Raw genomic sequence first — 23139 nt, 5'->3', positions numbered from 1 at the left:
AAAGAGTCTGCAGTTGGTTGGGTGCATGGTGGGTAACTGTTTGGGAGGGGCGGCGGTCATCTATTCTTCATTCAAAAAGGAAAACTGGATATATAAACCGTTGCTATGATACATAGCCTACAACAAAACAGCGTTTAGAGTCTATTCCTGGTCCCTCTGCTGTGACAATTAAGAATTAGTTTATTTCGTTATGTGTAGGAATGTGGATCTTTTAAAAGACATGTTGAAATAAATATACCCATACAAGTGATTATGAGGGCGGGAAAAAAAGCCCAATGTTTCATCTACAGTTTCTCAGCTGACCACAGACCCAGCTGTTGTCAAACCACTGTGGTCTTTCCACTGAACAATTTGAAAGAATGTTTCCAGCATCTTAATAAAATGGGTCAAGGGCTCGGGGAAGAGGCTATCCAACCCCTGTATTTGACATCATCATCCACCCTTTCTTTCACATGAGGCCAAAAAAAAATTCAGAAAACATGTTTTTGTTTGGTTTCCATCATGGCTAAGCAACGCAACACTGAGCCTGTTGGAGGACTCAAAGAAAGCAGCATTTTTTTTTTTTTATTTGCTGGACACTGAGTGGAGGACAAAATTCAGAGCGAGGGCAACATCTGGCACAGATCAAACAAAAAAACCAAGGACAGAGTTGTTTCCATTTTCCGCAATGAAAGCTTGCGAAACAACCCAACTTGAAATGACATTGCAAAATTATTTGCTCTGAGAGTTTTGGGAGAGCAGACTGAAAAACATTACCTCACTTTGGGAAAGTACACCCAGATGAGCAACATGAAGGCCTGGCCAGCTGAGGAACTTTATATAACATAGGGGGTACCAACACCAGCTGCCACAAAGAGAGAGTATATGGTAGCTTCCATGTACTGCTTAATACTGTTGCAATATAAACCTTCCATTTTGTATCTCCACCTGATGGAGAGGAAACCTCTGTCTTTAATTATTCATATGGCTAACAGTGGGCCACAAACGGTACAACAGGCTTAACCATGAATTATGTATGAATTGGAGAGACTTGTGTCAACAGACTCCGTCTAGGGAGAAAGGCTACATGTCCCGTCAAAACTCTAGGATGTTGATTTTTTACAGAATCATAAACTGTAAAGTCTTGACAAGCTCAAGTCCAACTCACGCTGTTGAGTTTTGCTGTTGTTTTTTTACGCGTCTGTAGTTTCGGCGCATGTACACGTCACTGCCTAAGGCGGTTTATCCTAAAGTGAATCCTCAAGGGGGTTCCAGGGGGTCCCCAGCAAAACGGGAAATGATTTATTTTTTATGATAATTCCATCCATAAGTAACACCTTGGCCGAATGTATGTCTACTTTGACATGGGTTTCATACCAGGGGTTGATGCATAGACTGGATAAGTGAAGGGGTTAGGGGTGGAGCTGGACGCAGTATAGGCCATAAATCCCGGCCCCTCCGTAAGCAATGGGATATGCTTTTTAAATAATATATTTCATGTTTTTTCACATTACTTTAGTTTTTATTTCACAACTATTTTTTTATTATTATTATTTAATACTGAGACATTTCATTTGAAAGCCTTTTTTCTGTCAATAACAAAGACAAATGGAGCCATTTCCATGATTGGCTGTTGCTTTGTTTTGCATAATGTGACAGCCAATCACATAACTTCCCTGTTTGTTTGGAAAGACATTGTCATGAAAAGTGGCAGTATGGAAGGAAAAACCTCATCCGGTAATACAAATGACATGCAATAATATATTCTTGTGAAAGGAAGTATAAACAGTTTTATAATAATGAGCTAAAACCATTTTGAAGCATGTGCCTGTTCCAAATGGGCAAAATCCTTGGTTCCCAGTATTTTCTTTCAGAACTTTCTAATAAATATAATCCTGGGCGTGTTGTTTGCACGTATTTTTGTACAATGAACTTTATCGTTGGCATGTAGGGTAACCAGGAATCAGTTTTTGGCGGATGATCACTTTTTGGCACGACGCTGCTAGCCGGTGAACCGTCATTCGCAATCAATGATCCTTCTAGGGATGTAGCAACTCCCCGCCCCCACAGCACATACACACACATACACACACACACACACACACACACAAACTCCTCAAATTATAGTTAGATGTTGAGTAACGTGGGTATCCATATTGGCCCTGTGTCTTTGTGTTGATTCATTCAGCATTCAGGGTGATTGAGATGGTTATTTAGATTGACACTGCAGCTAACTGCCCACTCAAAGCTCCATAATGCTCCAAGCACAATGAAATCATTCAAATAAACACATTTTTGTACAGCATGTACAGTAGGCCACTGTTGATGTGTATTGTGTATCCGTGTGGGTTGTAAAGTATGTATTAGAAACTGAACTGAACCAAGAGCAATTGTGGTAATTCAACTTGACTTGTTTCCACATAACTGGCCCTCCTCAGGTCGATCATATGAGCTGTTCCTGTCTGCTGCACTTCAAGATCTCACATAAAGCACAGCAGCTCGAAAAGAACCTGACCTCACTTAGGTTACGATGGGCAGATGTAAACCTCTCCTGCTGTGTAGCCTTCTTTCATCCAAAAGCTCTCTAACTGGCTGGTGGAAGATGCAAGTGTCGTCTGTGTCTGGCCTCTTTAAGTCAACTAAGTCCCAATTGAGTTAATTTGCCAGTCATGACCTCCTCCAGTACCTTCTCGGCCAGCGAAGGAGACCAGCCACAAGTTTGTAAATGTCCCCAATCTCCCAAACCTTTGTTTTACTTAAAACTATTTTTTGTGTGTTTTTGTCGGTCCCGTACAATAATTATAGTTCTAATTGAGTGTAAGATATCAATTGCCCAAATAAAAACAAATCCAACCAATTATAAAGTGGAATACAATACACAATTTGACGTGCATTTCCTTTTTATGTAAGCATATCATAAAACAATATGTTAAAAGGAAAATGATGTGATTTGTTTTACTGTGTGCACTTTAAATCCTCCATATCTTTGTATCTAAACACTAAGATGTTACAAGGTGTTAAACAAGTCTATGAAAACCTGTATTACACAACATTTGGCTTGTTACTCTTTACATTACAGCCTGGACTGTTTTTGTGTCTGCTGAGGAAAGTAGCATCTCATGCATACAGTCGGTGTGACATTTCTCACATTCAGAGAATGTTATCTCTTCGTGAAGAGCCAGCTGCTCAGACGTTAGTGGAAAGGGCATTTCCCCGACTGGCATGAGTGGCGACAGAGAGGCGTGAGAACAGAAGAACGAGAAGAGGATGGATGAATTTAGGAGGAGGAGGAGGAGGAGGAGGAGGAGGGAAGGAGTGAGGCAGTGCTCCTAAATCTGCATAATTCCCCTGACAACAAAGGCGGCCGGTGCGGGATGAGTGCGGCGGTGCGGACCACCCTGGATCTGGCAACCCAACAGACAGAAAGTCAACGGCCAGACGGGCCGAGCCACAGCAGTTTTACTGACTGTATCCAACGGTGACAGAGCTGCTGTGAAGCCAGAGTGGTTGCATTTGTGTGGACTGCTGTCTGTTCGACAAACACACAGTCACACACACATACACACACACACACATACATGCAAGCGGAGGAGACACAATCTAGCTCACACAAACAGACTGAGACACAAATAGTCCTGCAAAATAGATCTAGATAAATATTCACATAATGACAAAAGCAAGGATGTCTTTTTGGGGTTCAGCATTTGGAGGGGAGGGGGGGGTTCGAGATCTCCACCTATCTAGGGAAAACATTTGTTTCAACATTTGGGGGGACAAATTATAACTTTGTTATAACTTAGTTAGTTTTCTGTTGCACGACTAAAACTACATTTGAACATCCATCCATCCATCCATCCATCTTCATCCGCTTATCCGGTATTGGGTCGCGGGGGCAGCAGCTCCAGTAGGGGACCCCAAACTTCCCTTTCCCGAGCCACATCAACCAGCTCCGTGCAGAGGCACGGGGGCTCTGTCCGCCCCCTAGCACCGACCAAGACGATTGTGATTGGTTTAAAGAAATGCCAACAAACCAGAGCATGTTTTTCTCCCATCCCAGAATGCTTTGTGGACTAGCCAGACCCTTTCGCTGTGGAGGGAGATCTGGCAATACGAGACCATCAGGAGGGACTGCTGATTTGGTTAGAGCAAAATAACAACGCTAACCCCAGAAAACGGCTAAGATGAATGTTGGAATGTCAGCCTCAATTACAGAAAAGCCAGTCTGTTACACACCCACTCACAGTAGCACTGCTGTGTTTGTGAGGAGTGTTTTGGACAGTCATGGCTTAACCCGCACACTGTAACCACATGTATATGCCCAACATTAACTTCTACCCCTTGCTTAATCTCAGGTTTGGTCCTCATAATTATAGAATTGACAGTCAACACACACCCACACACACACACACAGCCAGCTCACTTGTGTTTCCTCCCCTCTGCTCCTGTTCTCATCTTGTTATCCTGTCCATTCTGTCATGTTTTTTCTTCTCGTCTCGTTTCTTGCGTGCAAAGCTTTCCGTCAACACAAGACCGACTTGTAAGCAACAAGCAGATTGTGTTCTGTTCACTCCCTAATCTGCTCAAGCCCGCTGAGCTGTTGCATTATTTATGTCTGCCATTATTCTTCCTTTGAGCCGCAGAAGCGCATGCTTTCCAAAATATTGTTCATTTTCCCATGTGACTGAATGTGCTGTGAGAGAGGAATAAGAGGTGCGGTTAAATAGATATTGATACATCATGACATGCCTGCAGGGTCAAAGAGGCTGAAAAGGTTGCCTATGATTCAGAAATGGCAGAACTAAATAATGCCATGCAGCCATTTGCATTAGATTAGACAGAAAATATATCCAGCTGCATCACTTTAGTCTTTAGCTTATTCACCGTATCCCCCGGAGTTAGATTAGTCCCCACATACCCTTCTTGTCTCCATGTGTCTCATAACTCTGTCTGATGCCCCCACCTAGCTTACCCCAGATGCTGGAGGTAACCGGCTCCAACTAGCCTACTGCTCCCAATGAGTGACAAAATAACGCCAACATGATCCCCTTTACGAGTTGTGATTTGTATAACAAGGTCACGTTAGACATCTGGAACCAACCGGGAACTGTATTCTCAGAAGGTGAAGCACTGCTACTTGGGCGGAGGGATTTTTACTCCAGGCGAACTCTCTGCTCCTCAGGTGCTACGAGCAAATCAGTCCGCCCAAGTAGCAGTGCTTCACCTTCTGAGAATATAGTTCCCAGTATGTATACGGTTAGATGATGGCTGTGTCTCATGTGACCCTGTTATTTGTACACGCTGTGACTTTACACATCACAACATGTAAAAAGGAACATGTACTTATTGGGAGCAGTAGGCTAGTTGGAGCCGGTTATCTCCAGGATCTGTGGTAAGCTAGGCTAGCGGTGGGGGCATCAGACAGAGTTATGAGACACACAGAGACGAGAAGGGTATGTATGAACTAATCTAACTCTCTAGCTAAAGTCTCAATGAGTCAGCTTATTGAGACCTTTAAAAAAGATAAAAGCCGGGGCGGATGGGGTTCTGGGATTACGTAAACATTGATGATAAGGTTTACTTAAGTCTATGTATGTGTTTACATGTGTACATGTGTGTATGTATGTATATATACTGTATATATTTACAGTATATATATATTTGCTGCATGTCATTCCCCCTCTCTCTCCCCTTTCATGTCTTCAGCTGTCTTATCAAATAAAGGCCTAAAATGGCCCCAAAAAGTTTCAATAAAGTCAGCCCTTGTCATTTTCACCCATCCTGCGTTATGTGTGGATATTCCTAAAATTACAGTTTTTCAAATGTCTTAGTAATTGTTGAAAGGTATGAGGTTTTCTGCCATAATCACTTCTCAAAAGTCCATGATCATTCATGAACCATGACCTTATTGAAAATGACTGCGCGTTATATCACTCGCACTGGCCCGCGTCTAAACCGTCTTATATAATTTGTTGTTATTTCACAATAATCAGTTGCAGATGGGAATGTCTCATTGGTTGGCCTCATCACAGGTCTCAGTAATCTTAGAAAAACAGAGCCCAGAAGAAAAAGACCTCTCTGACATACAGTTCCCTTGATTCAATGCCACACAACTTTTACACCTGTTTTTCATTTCTACTTTCCACTAAAGGATGATTGCATAAAAAAACCTGTCACACAATGAGGTCACAATGACATTATTAGGAAAATTGTAGTATTTCTAAAACCAACAACATGAACCGAATCTGAATGAAACACAATAATGGCTTAAAATAAAACCAAACGAACACGTACACTGTAGTATATATGTCCACATCTAAAGACACAAGTGTCTTTTAAACAGTCTGCTATAAAAAAGATCCACATTTTTGTTTAAGTCTAGTCTATTATGTTACAACTTACTGTTTGTAATACAAGTGAACTATCAACAAATGTGACACACGTTTTAATGTGCAAATGCATGACTCAAATCTCAAAAAGTCCCACTTTACTAAGTCTGAATGGCAAAGACACATTTCGACTTTTGTACAGTTCAGTTCTGTTTCCAGAGGCCGCTGAAAGCATGCCCTTGTAATTAGCAAGGATTTATTAGGTAGAGGAAATTTATGGGGTCAGTCTGGAATGAAATTGTACCAGCCAGGATCACATCCATCCTGGAATAGGTCAAAACACACACACACACACACACACACATGCAGGGCTTTTAACATCTTCTATACAAATTATCTGATACTGTACTTTTTATGAAGTAGGATCTATTACTCTTGATTAGACTACCAAACCATGTATGACGTAGTTAGCGATAGCTCCATCTTAAGAGTCAATCACGTTTTTTCATTGTCCGTGTCTCCTTGGCTACTGCCAACTGTGTGGAGGAGGACGGCGGTGCACGATAACGGAAGGCTTGTATCAAGCGGACGCGCCAACAGTGTTGTTGTCATTACTTAGAATTCCTCATGGAGGCAACTAAAACTAAGCACTATAGCTTTATGTAAAGCCTTTGAATCCATCTTCTACCACTGTTAGTGGCGAATATTTCAAAAACTTTGAAAATGAAACTACTATCTGCGTGGTGCTAGAGCTAAGTGAAAAAAAAAACATTTAACATCACATTTAATAAGCATTTGGATGAGCTGCCACTTTAAGCCTGCATTTCTAAATGTACTTTTTCCATTCAAAGTGAGTAAAAATTCACCTGGCGAAGTGTGTTTGTTCAGCGTCACACTACCCTGCTCACATCCAACAGCTTCTCTCTGGGGGGTACAAGCCCCCAGTGAGAGAATGGTACACACATGATTGCTGTAGGGAAACTAAAGGAGCTTTCTTCTTCTTCTGAAACGTAAAAAGAAACAACTCAGCTGGCCTTCGCCACAGCAAAGGACAAAGTTCACACCCGGCCATGCCTTCTCTGACATCCAAAATTATACTCATTAGAGTATCCAATTTTTCTTGAATAACATCTCATTTGGCTATTTCGGGCATCCACTGTAATTCAAACACAAGGTACAGATTACAGTGGTGGGTGAGGATTGTTTTGCATTTAACGGTACATGGTTGACAACTCAACTGCAATTTTCAGCAGGCGGGTTCTTCTCCCATTATTAGGAGTAGGAAATTATTAGGCATGTGGATGATAAAGAAGGTTCATCTGCTGCTCTTATGTGGCCATTATGAGCCCTTAGTTTAGTTTCGTTTACTGGTTTACACATACACAAACACTACAGATTATAATACACATAATCAAGAAAAGATGTGATGGAAAGATGCAAAAAGAATTCAGAGGGGCTTAATCCGGGCACTCTCCGAGGCATACTCCAATTCAGATGGAAAGAAAGTAAAATACGGATACAAAAAAAGAGAGAAAAAAATCCACAACTAAAATTACACACAATAATATCAAATGTATGTAAAAATAATATCAGGAGTTACATGGGTTATTTACAAGACATCCCATGGGGATAGCATTGCTTTGGCGGCATGCACGGCATCTTTCACATCAAAAGAAGAAGAAAAAGACAGTGCTGCTCACAATCATTATTGATTATGCCAAAATGCAATTAAAATAATGGCAGGGAGGGATTTAAAATATCAGCTCTGCAGAAACAAACAAGGTGACAAGGTTCCGGTCTGTCCAGAGATATCAAGAACAATGGAATAATGGAGGGGCTTGTTAGTGAATCCAGAGCTGCCAGAGTCCGCTGCCAGGTTGACCTCATTACTGAGGCTTAATGCTAGTCGCAGAGTTAACGAGGGTCGGGGCGGCACAGATAAATGCCCTCAACAGTTAGACAACCCCATGCCAAGAATGCACACTCATTTGGCATGCAGCAATGAATCCGACCCACGCAACCATATTTCTCTGAAGCCTCACAAACATCAGCGTGTTCATGAAGGAAATGAAATATTACTACGTTATGCCTGACTGGGAGCAAAAACAATGAGCAGAGAGATCGTGCAGGGGGAGTATTTGCATTTTAGGAACCATTTATATGACCATTTTCTTTACTAGCATCATTGTGGGTTGTGACATAAAGACAACCTATCAAACAGTGACCACAAACTTTCCCAAACCTAAATCTACTGTTTTAGTTGCCTAACGTTACCATATCCTAGCCATAGTTTATTTCTCATAACAAGAATCTTTTCCTAACTGCTGCTGTTGCCATTCACAGATACTGCAGTTGGTATTGAAAGTAATGCAGTTTTTCCAGGACTGTCCAATATCAATCAATCAATCAATCAATCAATCAATCAATCAATCAAGTTTATTTGTATAGCCCTTTACAATAGCCAAAAGGTACCCAAAGTGCTTTACAACAAACCATAAAACAATACTACACATACAAAACATACAGATTCAATTAAAAGTGCTGTAGTGGTGCAGCGCTGCGGGACATTAAAAGCCTTCCAGAAATGCATAGAAGGAGCAGACGAAGGAGACACCTAGAGACAGTATTGCCCTAGTCAGAATTAAATGCTAATTTAAAAGTGGGGCTTAAGCTTTGTTTTAAAAGGCTGAGGTCAGTAGTGGTGCGGATGGGCAGGGGGTATTTTGTTCCACGGTCTGGGACGCGCGGAAAAGAACACGCCCCCGGGTTTAAGTCTTGACCTGGGGGACCTCAAAAGGAAGCGCCCAGGCGCAAGGCCCCCCCCAATTGCAAAATTTAAAAATCTCGCAAAAAGAGGGGCCCACAAAAGGGCTAAAAAGAAAACACAGGATTTAAATCAATTCAAAAAGGGCGGAAGCCATAGAGTTTTTAAAAATGTCTTTTTAAAAAAACGGGCCAGCATTTGCACAAGTTGGGGGCGAAATTGATACTGCGAGGCCAACGTAAAGGGCTTGCGTTTCCGCTTAAACTGTTTAAAGAGGGATTGCCTTCTGGGATCCTCTAAATGCTGGGGCTGGCATAGGGTTTTGTATATGGGTGGTATTTAATAAAACAAAGAAGTAATTCCGTCCCCCCTTCCGGAGCCCCCCTGGACCTTTTAGAACATTCCTTTTTTATCCTTTGAATGGTCCAAAATAACTAACTGAAAAATTTTTGATATGCAAAATTTTGAACGATACAGAGAAAATAAAATAAGAGCATTAAACATAATGATCAGAAAGGCACACTTAAAAAACATGGCGTTAGTAAATTTAAAGACTTTGAAGCAAAAAAGCAAAATTTTATTGCATTTTGTCGTGGCCTTTTTTTAGGTGGGTACTTAGCCCTTCCACACCCCACACCAACATACATTTCTTACCTAATTTTTTTTTTCCAAATTTGCTAAATTTCAGCCGTAAGCAAAAACAACAAAACCCCCTTTCTCGTGTGATAACTTACACACAGGCACGTTCTTCTTGGGGCCCCCTCACTACTTGGTCCCCCTGGGGTCCCCGAAAGAGAGGGGAAATCACCCCTTTTTTTAGCCCACACTAATTTGCTCACGGTAGAAGCTTAGCTCTTTAAACAACGGGGGATAATTTCAAAAGTCGGCATATTAAAAACCCAAACTATCCTACAGAAGTGCTACCCATCGTTGAAAAAGTCAACCAAATTTGTTCACTGTTTTAAAATAATAAGTAAAAACTTATGATTAAAAATAAACATAATGTGTGAGGCTCTATGCCAACCACTTTTGAGTCGAGACCCCTAAACCGGACAATAAACACCAAGACCAGAGTGTAAGACTTTGAGGGGCTGAGACCAAGTCAAGACAAAGACCACGGCAGGGCGAGACCAGGTAAAGACCAAGACTAGATACGTGTTAGACAGCCAGAGCTTCTTCTACTGTCTCCCGCATTCAGTGTGTGTGCGTGTAAAGGGAGGCGGGGAGAGGGAGGTTTACGGCAACAAATTTCAAGTTAGATATGAGTCAAGTTAATGGTTGCATTTGAAGGTTTTAACACATGTATACCAGACAATACAGGCAGTTTGGCAAAAACCCCTGCAGTTGTGGTCTTGAAATAAAATCCTGAGTGTTCTTATTCCGAGACTGAGACAAGACCGAGTTAAAATGTGGTTGATTCTGAGACCGAGACCTTCAAAAATTGAGACCAAGACCAAGTATAACAACACTGATACCAAGGGTACAAAAATGTACATAAAGAAGATAATTGTGTACACAATTAAAAATACCAGTGTACTGTTTAGACACATGATGTACCCCATAGGTAAGACCTTCAAAGGCCTCAGGCTAAATAGAGATAGAGATAGATGTTAGCATGCTGACGTTAGCATATTGCTCAAAGCTGTTCCTAAGTACAACCTCACAGAGCTGCTAGGGCGGCTGTAGACTCTTACATTATTATATTATTATCTTGATTTTACTTTAAGGCCACAATTTCCACCTGGACATATCAAAATATAATGGGCCTACTGCCATGCCATTTACTGAGCAACATTTGGTGAATAAAATTTTGGACACTCCATGTGCTTTCATCTAGTACCACCTTCAGGCCAAAATGACACACACTATACAGTACTCACACAACCACGTTGGTAGATTGCCATGAAACGTGTTGAGCACATTCAGACTGTAAGGTTGACAAACCCTTATGACTTTTATGACCCACTGGTATTTCCTCTAGAGACAATCTCAGGAAAAACATGATATTTTTAGCCCCACTGCTGGTAAGGCTCTAAAAATAAAAAATAAATCATTGTTCACAGCATCTGTTCACAAGCCCACATCCTGTGGGGTGTAATATAATGGTAGCCTGTAGAGGCCACTAGAGAGGCTTTTGATATTATTGAAAATTCTCTATAAATATATATACTGGAATAAAAATCCTCAGGGGGTGGCATTAGCATCACATACCGACTCTTCATTTTTCTGCTCTGATTCAGCTTTGTTTCATTGAGGATGTGACGATTTATTTTGAGATGGCTTTCTGTTTCCTGTCTCTGTTTTATGTGATATTTGAGAACCTCGTGGTCGGCCGAGCAGTTCTGTACACGCCAAACCCATGTGTGGAACGTCACAGCCTCAAAGGCCTGCTGGAGCCACACGTGTTCCTCGTGCATCGAGTGCTAAATGGAATTGCCAACGAACCATTTCTGAAGTGCAGGAGGACCTGGACCTGTTTAGAGAGCATAACACACTGTGTTTCAATCAGATTGAAGGGGCAACAGTCAACAACATGGATCTCAAGATACGCTTTCCCCTAGTCGAGTAAGTGAATTTAGTATTATTGGCCTTCATGTAAGTCCAAGAAACCATTATAGGATATCTGACCAAAAATGACCTCACAGCCATGCAAGCTTGAGTGCACACAAACAAACCTGACGGATTGAAATATGATATGCCACATGGGGATAGGGAAAGGAAAAATTACTGTATCATCATATAACTTGCTGTGATCATATTTAGTTGAAAAAAAGCGTCAAAGCCTCTTGAAAACCTGTTGGTACACTCTGTTATTCAAGTTAAGTAAAGACAGTGTTATTCACATAGATATCCCAAATTTGCCCTAGAAGGCTTTACGAGCTATACAACATACAAAACTGTCCTTAGACCCCCCAATTTCAAAGACAAAAAAAACAAAAAAACATTTAAAGCTATAGTACGCAACTATTCATTGCCAAATGAGTTCCAAAAAGCTAATTAAGCCAGCTCCACAAAACTCTCTCTGCATTCCTCAGTATGACTATATTTACATATACATATATATATATATATATATATATATATAATAATATATATATATATATATAATATATAATTATATTAAATCAACTAGAATTCACCTTTAGAGTCTCTCTATTTTCTTTTAAAACTATAGTGCGTAGTTTCAGTCGCCCCCATTAGGAACACTGTCATGCATCCACATGGCGCAAGCCTTCGCTGATCGCACCCCCCCCCCCCCCCCCCGGACATTTTCTAGTAGTGTTTAACCCGTCAAATCAAGGAGGACAAGGAGGATTGACAAACTGGATGGAGTCTTCTATATTGTTGTATCCTCTTTGTCTCCAAAGCTGAACGCTGCTGTTTTCCCACTGTTTTTCCCCCGCTTTCCCAGCGTTGACACAGTGACCACCACTCGACCTTCTTTTCATTTTGTAAACATATAGTGTATATATATATATATATATATATTGTAAACATATAGTTTTGTAAACATATAGTGTATATATATATCACTATATGTTAACAAAATGAAAAGAAGGTCGAGTGGTGGTCACTGTGTCAACGCTGGGAAAGCGGGGGAAAAACAGTGGGAAACAGCAGCGTTCATTTTGGAGACAAAGAGGATACAACAATATAGAAGACTCCATCATGTTTGTCAATCCTCCTTGTCCTCCTTGATTTGACGGGTTAAACACTACTAGAAAATGTCCGGGGGGGGGGGGGGATGCGATCAGCGAAGGCCTGCGCCATGTGGATGCATGACAGTGTTCCTAATGGGGGCGACTGAAACTACGCACTATAGTTTTAAAAGAAAATAGAGAGACTCTTAAAGGTGAATTCTAGTTGATTTTAACACGTAGCTCGGTTGTTTGGAAATTTGGAGTGCACTTTTAATGACATTTTGAACATGTTAAGAGGCTAAAAACCCATTTAAAACTTGCCCTGTTCAAGCCTGTTGGGTGCTAACTCTAGCAGGAGGATAACACGGTGTAGGCAGCACCGACTGGTTTAGTTTTTCTCTCTACTGACAGCACTCCAGATAATCAAACAACAGAGCTACGTGTTGGAATCGACTGGAATTCTTCTTTAATGCTGCTAAAATCAATGTTTTTATACCAAGGTGGCTATATGTAACTTTCAGTTTGCGTTGATTCTAGCGGCCATTGCCCACTGTTAGTGAGATTACTGAGTGAGTGTTACGGATAAGTCATATAGTCGTGATGAATTGTGGGTGGTTTACTCTGTATTACAGTGGATAGACATGAAAGGGGGGCGAGACAGATGGGGAATGACAACCAGAAAAGGGCAACAGGTCGGATTCAAACCCCGGCCACTGAAGGACTCCCTCTTACTGGGTGAGCTGGAGGCCACCCCTGCAATGAATATTTAGCTTGGATAGAAAATTAATTATGTACAATAAGAGAATAAGTTACAGAAACACTGTTGCATTTCAAGTGTTATATGGTAGCCTACTTTGGATGTGTCGTGAACTTCTTAAATAAAATTAAAATACAGTTATGACGATGTAAAGAAATATCCTGCTACCTTTTACCTGGCTGGATAATCTAACACGGGCTTTTCCAGATATCGATATCTGTTCCCCGTCAGAATGTGTTACTGTAGCGCCGTCCACCTGCCGTAAATCATTCTGTGACTTTGCGGGAGAAATTTTCAATAGATGATAAAGGTACCGATGTATGGAGACATACTACAATCAAACTATCTGAAGTTTGATAAAAAAACAAACTCATGCTCAAGCTGGTGGAAGTGTGTTTCCATCCAACGGCTTTAAAGCGAATAAAAACCTGTTCGTAATGATGTCACATGCTGTTTTGCGAGCAAATTGGTATATCGAATTGATTTGAGACATTTTAAGGTGTTTCCATTCATTTTCGCACTGAATTTTTCTAGATAAAATGGATCGCGCCGTCTACCAACACATGATCAACATTGGACAAGTTGGAATAGTGCTAACGTAGCAGCTGATAGCGACATATCAAGCTATAATAAGAAAACAACGACACTGTCAACACATCGCTATGATGATGCAGATGAAAGCTTTTATTTTCCCTCCGGCACCGCTGTGAGACAACTCTTTTTGAGACACGTCTCGCTGTTTGAGCGCCTTCCATTTACTCCAGAGGACGTCCCACGCCTTGTCCTAACCTTTGTCGGCCATTTCCTTTGCGAGTTCCTGATAACTTGTGGCATTTCTTAGCTTTTTGCTATCTAAAATAGCCGTTACATTTTGCTCATGAATTAAATTCAAGAAGTCTCTCATCTCCTCGTCCGTCCACTTCCATCTGTCTTTGTTGACGTCCGCCATGTGTGCAAACAGAGCGGAAAAACTGGGCGGAAATGAACTAAAACTTCTTATCCTTCGTTTTGTGGCGGGTTGTAATCGTAAAATGACCTAAAACTTAATCGCAATTTATATTTATTCAGCAAATAACGTTTCCATCAGCGTTTATCGAGTAAGCCATAGGCCTACATCGATCAAGAGAAAATCCGATGAGACCGAACGCATTTCCTTTGAGTCGATTTTCATGAAATTCCATCCAATTTTACTCTTTCAACAAGGCATTTTTCACTCAACATCGCTTAATTCGGACAAGAACGTGTGGATGGGAACATAGCTATTGTTCCAGTCTTCCCTGATGCATGCGGTTCAGTTTGTACACTGATGGACGTGTTCGGTTATACTCAGAGAAGTAAGAAGTCATCCGTAACAGCCTTGGCAGTCTATAGCATGCCTGTCTGCCTTCTGTGTTTCTGATTTACAACTTTCATATCTCAGTACTGGCATTTACGGAATGCACTACTCAAACACCATAACTATCATCCTTTGCAGCATTGTGAAAGATATTTGGTAGCAACTCAGAGGCAACAAGAGCCGTGTTTGAGATTTCTCTTTTATAAACAAAGAGTCCTTTATCTATCAGGGCTGACACGTGATTGAGATACCAGGACAGGGAATACATTTGCAATCACAATACAGCATAACTTAGAATATCATCACTTTGAAGAAGGTCTGCCATGTGTGGGCCTTGTTATCAATCTACAGGTCCAGCTCATCCACTCTGTTTTCCATATGGCTGCTGGCGAGTTTCATGTTCCCCAAAGGCTCATCAACTATTCTGACTGCTGCTGCCGGCTGGGGATCATTTGTTTGTCATTAGCCTGTTTCCCTTAGCAACATGCCTTGGAACTCACCACTGTAGCGACTATTCAAAAGAGTAAGAGTGAACAAAGAGCAGAGGTGACAAGTCAGACAAACAAAGTCCCAAGGTTACCTTTTCCACCTCAGCGACTTCCATCTAGATAGAAAACTGGGCCTAAACCTCCAGACAATGTATCTTCTCTGTCTATAAGGCTTTGATGGCAAAAGAGGGTGATCTATTCACCTCCGGCGTTTTGCATTTTACAAGCCTATTAAGTGCTGGAGTCCCATCGATAGGAGTAGCTCCAACTGTGGGGAAATGGGATGTTTATCTGTTTTTTTCTTTTTTTTAATGGACAGGATATGTGGACTGTTAACTCTGCCATTAGAGCAGACTGAGAATTGATTGTCCGCTGCACTGCGGCTGACCCCATAAGTCACTGCAGGACAAAACACTTAAAATGTGTTTGTGCATGTGTATCAGAGAGAGGACTTTTCATAGACAGATGAAGAGAAAATGAAAGCACTTTGAAATATACACATGCAAAAGAGAAAGAGGACTTGCAGTACACATGGTTGATTTGGTATACATCAAAAAGGAACGGTATAGCAGAGACATGCAGGATTATAGACATGCAACATTATACATTTATCTCCTTTAAGAGGAGAAAGCTGAGTCAAGCCAGAAAATTGAGATCAATGCTGATAAATCTTGCCTTCAAAATAAGAGCACGAAATGAATCCTAACGAGGCAGCCATTGTGTATGGAGTGAAATAAGATGAGTTGAGATAATGTGAAGCCTGTTTCCATTCAGTTTATATTGTTAGAAGGGTCAACGTAATAAGCTTCGCAGCTTACACATTTGCCACTATTCTACTGTCACTATCTGACATTGATCATTATTCTGTGGCCGTAAGCATGAGGTAGCTACCTCTGTTTTCAGTTTTTGTGCATTTATTTTAGTAAACTGTAAGGCCGCAATAAATATCAATCTATCAGTCCATAGGTTACGTTAAGCTGAGATGGGATAACATAAATAAAGTAAGTAGACTTAGAATACATAAATAAAAGAAGAGCAAGTAGCCTGTATGGCGTATGAGTCGGCATTATTATTTGTGCTGTGCAAAATCCACTAGAAAACAGACCTATAGGCTACTGTCTTTAGAAACAAGCCAATTTTAGCATAGCCAGTTGTTCACTAAAGGAAGTCTACTCGACTTCCTAATAGACTTTTATTTTGAAAACTCGAGTCGGCAACACGTTGTGCTGTTTTATTTGACTTGATAGAAGAAGAAGTTAACAGCAGGCGGACCTGTGTGATGACATTCGAGTGTGCGTGCGTTTGTGTGTGTCCGCGGGATATTACAAGAGCTTTGTGTTTAGCGGTGGACACCAGAGTCAAGTTGTTTTCCCGCAGGGCAGCGTGGGTGAGTTACTTGCCTGTATTTTTGTGTTTTAAAATTGTGCTTTCTAACGTTTTCTAACTTGAGAAAGGACTCTGAGTTGTTCAACTTAAGGTCTTTTTCGTACAACAGCAGAAAAAGAGGAGAGACGTTTGAAGGCTGTCAACGCATTTACCTGCAACGCAACAAGTTGCTAATGTACCTCTTTGCAGCGGTCGGGTGGTGCTTTCAATGTCGTTTTGTCTGGTATGAAACACTTAAAATGTTATGAAAGTGAGCTAGCTGTTTCTCACGTGAAGCTTGAAACCTTCAGCCACTGTTCATCCTGGTGAGCCCATCCTCCCGACAGGTGGAGACTAATCAAATTAGCGACACCATCCACAATAACCCAGAGACGTAGGCTAAAAAAGGTGGAGTTAAGAGTCTGTGTTTAGGCAAATTGTAAAACTAAAGACCCAGGACCAAGGCCCTAGACTTTTTTTTTTTATTATCTTTGAACGCAGGCCACAACGCCAGATACATATTATGTTAGGCTAAACTGTAGGCTACATGACATCAGAGAGATGAAGACGTTGGTCTGCGTGGTTGGGTGCGCGTGTAGTTTGGGAGAGAACGCAGCGCCAAACTCCGTTGGAAAAAAACTGAAATTTAAAGTTGGCATGCTCGCCTGCGAAGATACGTAGCAAAACAAAAATGACTCAACGTCTTGCTTAGTTTACTACAATATTTTCTTTATTTCGGCATTTTTCCAACACACAATGCAGCGTTCGTGGAAGTGATATTTAGACCTAATTATAATTGACACGCGAGTCATCCACACGGTTTTCTCTACGAGAGGTCTCAGGGATGGGGTGTCTTCAGCAGTTTACGAAATGCTGAAATTAGGAATATTCTAAACTTGTTTAGTTTCACTTGGAGGATTATCTGACCGAGGAAGTTACCGTAGGAGTTGGGCAACAATTTCAAAGTCTAACATCTCCGAAAATGATAAGCAAAGCAACTTAAAAATGTGGATTATTTTCAATTGTTTGGCGCACCCTGCCACAATGTAGCACAATGGGTTTAATGGTTGTCTTTCTTTATCTTTTTGCAGCAATGTATGGCAAACAAATCGTTGCGCTACAAGTTTGGACAGTAGGTCAGTGTATCACGCAATGTAGAATCAGTCTACATCATATGTAAATGCACATTTTGTCAAATTAGTCTATATCACACATTTTAGACAAACACACTGAACTGCACTGTCAGTGTTTCTCCTTTCGTTCATATTTGGCAGGTAGTCTGGTTCTTATGTCTGCCAAAATAAAAATAAAAAAACGAAAAAGGAATGCTACTTTTTTTGTTTTTGTTCCACACTTGGAAGTGCATAGGGAAGCTAATTAGTAGCCATTCCCCTTCACCAGACCTTCAAGATGTGAGGTCAGTGAACCCTGAGGGATTGTTACAACACTTGAGTACCTTGTGCTTGATCATTGTAATTGCTAGAGAGTGGAATGACTTTACATGGATAATGCTGCACTTTTCCCTCAGAAATGTGGCTCCAAACTAGAGCCCGACCGATTTGGTTATTTAAAAATCCGATATGCCGATATATCGGCTGATATACTGTATATATCTTTTAAAAATCCAGAAACGCGTTACAAAACAAACAGATTTCCCTAACATTAGTTATTTGAGTTCTCACTAAAATAATATGATACTAATTTCGTTTATTGTCAGAACAGAAGAACATCAAAATATATTAAAGCTCTGATAAATAAAATGTATAAAAATACAAACTTAAGATATGAAACAAAGTCCTTTTGAACAAAAACACATTAATAAAAAAATATTGTGTTGCCAACAGGGACGTTGTAAAGCGCCCTCTGGTGGACAAACTATGCAACGCCAACGCTCATAACATGGTTGAGTTTTTATTTTTGAAATTTATCAGAATCATTTATTTGTCATTATAAATGATTCAGATAAATGAATATAAGAAAATGTAATCGTCTATTATAATTTACATAATTATATCGGCCGATACCGATATATTGGGAAATGCCTAATATTGGCCAATAATATCGGCCCGCCTATATAATGGTTGGGCTGTGACTTTTAACAGAATCTGTTCCTTATAACAATGTTTGGTACATTGCCTTTGTTTTGCCATGGTGGAACCGGGATAATATGATCTGCTGAGGATGTTTCTAAACTTCCATGTTTTGTGCCACTTGAAAATGGCAAAGGGTTCATCCCCCTAATTCATTTTCTTTTTAATTAAATTGCAATAGGTGTTCTCCTGAAGACCTGGGTATGAACACACAGCGTTTCCCACTGTTCATGTTCCTCTTGTATGCTGTTGTCCTACTCAAGTTGTAGGCCTATTCACATCCAATCAGAACTTGGCACAGAAATTGTCAGAAATTGACACTTGATGGAACCGGTTGCAGAACATCTTCAAATCTGCTCCGCTGCGTGTCGGCTCCGTGCTCCGCCGTCCGTCAACACCCACCACGTCCGGATTTTGTTGCGGAACGGCTGCGGCCATGACTGACAGCTGAAGTCACGAGGACCCATGACAACTCCTGTATTCACGTAGAATAAAACCACATAACCAACAACCGTTTGTTTCCATCCAGAGGAGTAGAGGGGCAACAACTCTGAGCTGTGTTTTCTACGTGTAGTGCAGGGAATAATGATCCGCTGTGAGCACGGCCTATTTTATTTAAAAAAATTACCCGGATGTTTTTTTTTTGTTTCTGTGCTTGACTTCCTGTCCAGCACTATGTGCTGAATTGCTGCGGAACTCTTTGGCATCCGGCAAAAATAGAAGCTCTGCGTATCTGCTCCGGAGGACTGGGGACCGCCGGAGCTGGGACGGAGTCGGAGCGCAGCATGAGGAGTTAAGGCAGAAACATAGGCACATGAGTACTCGGACCGGGGTGCTTCGAGCTACGCAAGTTTGAGTTCCTGCGTTGTCACCTGAAAATCAACTAGGGCTGAGCAATATATCGCTATTATGTCGACCTCGATATATGAAACTAGATATCGTCTTAGATTTTGGATAACGTAATATCGGGATTTGACACACGTGTCTTTTCCTGTTTTTAAAGACTACATAACAGTAAAGTTATGTCATTTTCTGAACTTAACAGACTGTTCTAGCTATTTTATAATTTACCTCTACCCACTTAGTCATTATATCCAAAATACTGATCTCAATGTGAAAATATTAGTAAAAGCACTAATTGTCAACCCTACAATATCGCCGCAATATTGATGTATTTGGTCAAATATTGTCTGAGTGTTGCCACTCATAGCCTGTATTTAAAGATGGACAACGTGACTCCACTTCCTCCCACCGTACAAATGTGATTCCAAAAAATCCCAGATAAGGCCTCTGCCATCTTGGAATTTTTTAACCAGAGTCTGCGCAGTAGGGATGGGAAACGATTACTGGTACAACAGTCATTTTAACTCATTTTTGTCACAAGAATGCCGAAGGACCGTTGATTGCTAAATGCATTGAACACCATTTTAAAAATATCGCAATAATACCCAAAACCATGATAATTTCGGTCACAACATTTTCATATTGTTGCATCCCTATAATCAAATGCTAAATTAGTATTCAAATGTGTGCTTTTTTCAAATGTGTTGGCTAACGTTGGCAAATCTTGCTTTATACCTGCATGTGTTGTCTGATGACAACAGGTTAGCAGGAGTTAGCAACACAAGATCTTAGTGCATGGAGCTACGGTAAATACCGAATAGAAGAGAGACCGATTTATCTTCTTTTTTTTTTTAAGACCTATACAAATATTTGGTTATTTAAAAATCTGATATCGGCCGATACTTATTTATAAAAAAAACACACGTGCAACAAAACAGATTTCCTTAACACTAGTTATTTGTAGTCATTTATGAGTTCTCACTAAATAAAATAATTTGTAACTGAACAGAGAAACATCAAAATATATTAAAGTTACAATAATATGTACAAAAACACAACTTAAGATATGAAACTTAAAGTCCTTAAATCCCAATAACAAAAAATAATCAATTTTGCCAACAGGGAGGGTGTAGAGTGCCCTCTTGTGGACAAACTATGCACTGACAACACTCATAACATGGTTGATGTCAGTTTTTTTTTTCTCAATCATTTAATCATTATAAATGATTCTGATGAATGAATATTAAAAACGAATGTAAAAAACAAAGTTACAAAATGCCAGAAACACTTGCTAATAAACCGCTGGAAAAATAGGGACTGCATGGTCTGCCATAGTTATCAATGCTGTTAGCATGGTGGCTAACACTAATGTTACTGTGTGAGTTCGGCTGGGCCTTCTAACTTGCTGTCAGTGTGCTACCAGAAGACTTACAACTATCGGACTATGAGGTTGCCCAGTCACATCTATGTTGTCAAGCTCAGCTGGAGGCTGCACAGGAACGCCTAGCCATCACCGGAGAAGTGTTTCTATTTTCCTTCACTGGTCTCCGTCCAGAACAACGGGATCTGTTGGTCCACTTCTTTAACTGTCTATGTTAGGTTTCCAGCCTGAGCTGCAGGGAGAAATCAAATCTCTGGCAGATTGGGCTGGGTTTACCCAGTCTAAATAAACAGTACATCACCAATATTTTATTAATACACGTTTCTCTCAAGATTGCGCTCATCAGACAGTTTGAAGGTGCCTTTGCACCAGTTGATGCTTCTTTATAGGATGGATCAGTCATATCATGTAAAATCTGTAATGACCTTGCAAAACATGGACCATTAAAAGTAAAAAAACATCTACAAGGCTAGATAGAACTAGGTGTAAGCGGTGTACTATTTTTTCTTGGAGTGTTCCCAGGGTCTCCACTTGGTGTGTTTCAGAGGGAGAAGCTGCCAACAGAGATTAGTTACATAAGCCTGTTGGGTGTTACATCACTGTCTTGGGGGCCCCGGTCCACAGAGCTGGGGCTCGGGCTTCAAATGGGTCCGGTGGGTCCGCTGCCTCCCACAGACCCTCCGAGAGGGGGAGGGAGGGCGGAGGCTTGGAAGCTATTGGAAGCAGATGTTCAGTGAGTCTCTCCTGCTAGGAGACACGGGCCAGCGCTGGTGATGAAACCCGCGTCCAGCTGTAACGTAGTTTTTGCATTTGTGTCGTGCATGTGGTTTTTGTCTATCAGAGTTTGGTTTGGGTGGGCTTGGTTGCCGTGACATTAAAGGGAAAACATGCAAAACAGGAATGATTTATAGGTGTATAATTCTCCAAACAACCCCGCCTGTAGTGTTCACCGCCACTAAATCACTCTCAAGAAAACTTTGTGGGTAGCAGTTGATTTGTATTTACACAAAGTATTGTTTGACAATTCAAAAAAAGGAAGATCACCTAAATGTCTGATTTAGTTTGCACTGTGGTGCCTCCAGATCTCTGGAGCAACAGAGAAACCATGACGATTTAAAGCCTGTTAGCCTGGAACAGCGTGCTGTTAGTGGCTGTGTCACCCTGTGGATCTGCACCCATATTGTTTTCCAGATCACTAGTTTGTGAAAACATCTTGCCTTACCATTAAGCTCCCCCAAATTGCTATTTGAGCATCTGTGAGGCTTACAACTTTTCAAGCGATTCCATTCCCGTTTTTAATCTTGGTAGTGAAGTTAAATCATGTGAACATTGTCAACAACGAATGTGTGCGCTCCCTCCAGCACCAAACAGGAAGCAGCAAACTGCTAGAGCCAGGGGTGTTTATGGTTGCTATGGCGCTAAGCTAAATGCTAAAGAGGGAAAGTTGAGGTTCAACCCTTCTGAATGACTTGATTCCGAAGGGTTGAACGTAGGGCTGGGCGATGTGGAGAAAATCAAATAGCACGATATTTTTGTCCAAATACCTCTATCGATACCGCAACAATATTGTGTTGACACTTGGTGCTTTCAGAAAACATTTATACAATGAGATTTTTGATAAATCATCAGTAATGTGGATATAATGACTAAGTCTGCTGTAATGTATCACTCTACTGTAATGCAGCCTTTAAAACCGGGGTAAGACAACACTTATGCCATATTACAATATCCAAAATCTAAGACGATATCTAGTCTCATATCCAATATCAATATAATATATGTATTGTCCAGCGCTAGTTGAACGATAACTTTCCCTTTTAACAGTTTTGCCAGTGGATAAAGTCCATGTCCAGCAGAACAGAAAATCTGCAGACTTTTCCCTCAAGTTACTAGCTAGCGTGGTTGAATTTTTTTCAAAACAAATCTTCAATCAAAGTTGTAGTCTTTCATATTGTGACCCTGCAGGAACCCCACATCATTATTCACTGGTATCTCTTTATCTAGCCTTTTTGAAAACTGCCATCTTGCCTTACAGAACTATCATGTCATTCAGACTCTCTGTGCTGTCTGGCTTTTACTTCATGTTCCACGAGCTCGATGTGAACTTGGAAAACCTGCTTTTCATTTTAGTGCACCTGACTCATGGAACAAAATACAGCACTTCCTTAA

General features: G+C 40.8%; 1 long non-coding RNA gene across 1 annotated transcript; it reads right to left on the bottom strand.

Moving 5' to 3' along the window:
• Positions 1-5228: 5228 nt before the first annotated feature.
• LOC116671915 (uncharacterized) lies at positions 5229-17854 on the bottom strand. The gene is made up of 3 exons (XR_004327402.1): positions 17843-17854; positions 17475-17480; positions 5229-5318 (listed from the first exon to the last, which is right to left on the bottom strand). It is a non-coding gene; the product is annotated as an uncharacterized LOC116671915 (long non-coding RNA).
• Between the last annotated feature and the right edge of the window lie 5285 nt (positions 17855-23139).

The sequence above is a fragment of the Etheostoma spectabile genome, chromosome 22 (assembly GCF_008692095.1).
Source record: "Etheostoma spectabile isolate EspeVRDwgs_2016 chromosome 22, UIUC_Espe_1.0, whole genome shotgun sequence".
NCBI classification, from domain to species: domain Eukaryota; kingdom Metazoa; phylum Chordata; class Actinopteri; order Perciformes; family Percidae; genus Etheostoma; species Etheostoma spectabile.
Note: the sequence above shows the minus strand (reverse complement) of the source record. Positions and strands in the feature narration are given on the sequence as shown.